Below are 1,134 nucleotides of genomic sequence, written 5' to 3' on the forward strand. Positions count from 1 at the left end.
ACATAATTGTGCTGGTAGTATTAGTGTGTTCTTGTTTGTGATCATTTGGGTAAATCCCCAAAAATAAGATTGCTGGGTCCTATGGGATCTTTATGTGGAGTCTTTTGAGGAACCTCCAGACTGCTTTCCAAAGTGGTTGAACAGTTTACACTCCCACCAACAATGCCGTAAGATTCCAGGGTGGGCACATGCCCTCCAGCATCTGTTGTTGTATATATATGGAATGATCCAGGAATTTGCATGTCATCCCTGTGCAGGGGCCATGATAATCTTCTCTGTATTGTTCCAATGTTAGTGTATGTGATGCTGAATTGAGTACAGGATATTTTTATATAAAAAGTGTAATTAATTTTATTAAACTAGACAATTCAGCAAAAAGTATGTTCAAAACAATTGTCATGAAATTTTAGAACCAAATATTTCTTACATAAACACACATTTAAGTATAAAGTCTAGATTGATATGTCAAAAACAAAATAATTCCAGATATTTGTTGTTCAAGAGATTTGTAGGAGGAGGAATTCAATTATTCTATTCAAGGCACCTGTCATAATAAACACTACAGCAAGTGTTAAGGTTTGTTAAAAGTTTTAATGTTTTAAATATGTTTAATTTTGGGAATTTGCTTATATATGCCAAAATTAGGACAGTTTGGCAAGTATAAACTTTTCTATAAAGTATTTAAGATTTATGGTAGCAGACATATACTACTAAGTATGTACATTTCAGAGTTTATAGAAACTTTATTAATGAGAAGTTCCAAAGTATTTGTGTAAAGAAGCAGAATGAAGAGTTAAGACTTTAACTACACAGTTTCTTTTAAAACTTCAGGGATTCCTAACTTTATTTGTTAGCGAGAAACAAATGATGATGTAAGCCATAAACAAATGATGAGATGAGCCATAACTGGTAATCTTAGTGGCTAATTTTAAAGACTACTCATATTCTATAAAACTCTTTTTGAACATCATAAACTGCCGGAGCCTGCAGGCAATGAAAGGGAATCCTGAATTAGGGGGTGAGGACGGAAAAATAAAGACATAAGACAAAGGATGGGGTCGGGAGGTCTGTAGCTCAAGACTAGAGCACCGTTTATTTTTAACTCTCCTTAATATATACTATTAGAATTCAAGA

General features: G+C 33.4%; 1 non-coding gene across 1 annotated transcript; it reads right to left on the reverse strand.

Moving 5' to 3' along the window:
* Positions 1–212: 212 nt before the first annotated feature.
* On the reverse strand, positions 213–319 carry LOC138835227 (U6 spliceosomal RNA). The gene has a single exon (XR_011374518.1). It is a non-coding gene; the product is annotated as a U6 spliceosomal RNA (small nuclear RNA).
* Between the last annotated feature and the right edge of the window lie 815 nt (positions 320–1,134).

This window comes from Dipodomys merriami, unplaced genomic scaffold (assembly GCF_024711535.1).
Source record: "Dipodomys merriami isolate MVZ:Mamm:240054 unplaced genomic scaffold, mDipMer1.0.p SCAF_230, whole genome shotgun sequence".
Lineage (NCBI taxonomy): Eukaryota > Metazoa > Chordata > Mammalia > Rodentia > Heteromyidae > Dipodomys > Dipodomys merriami.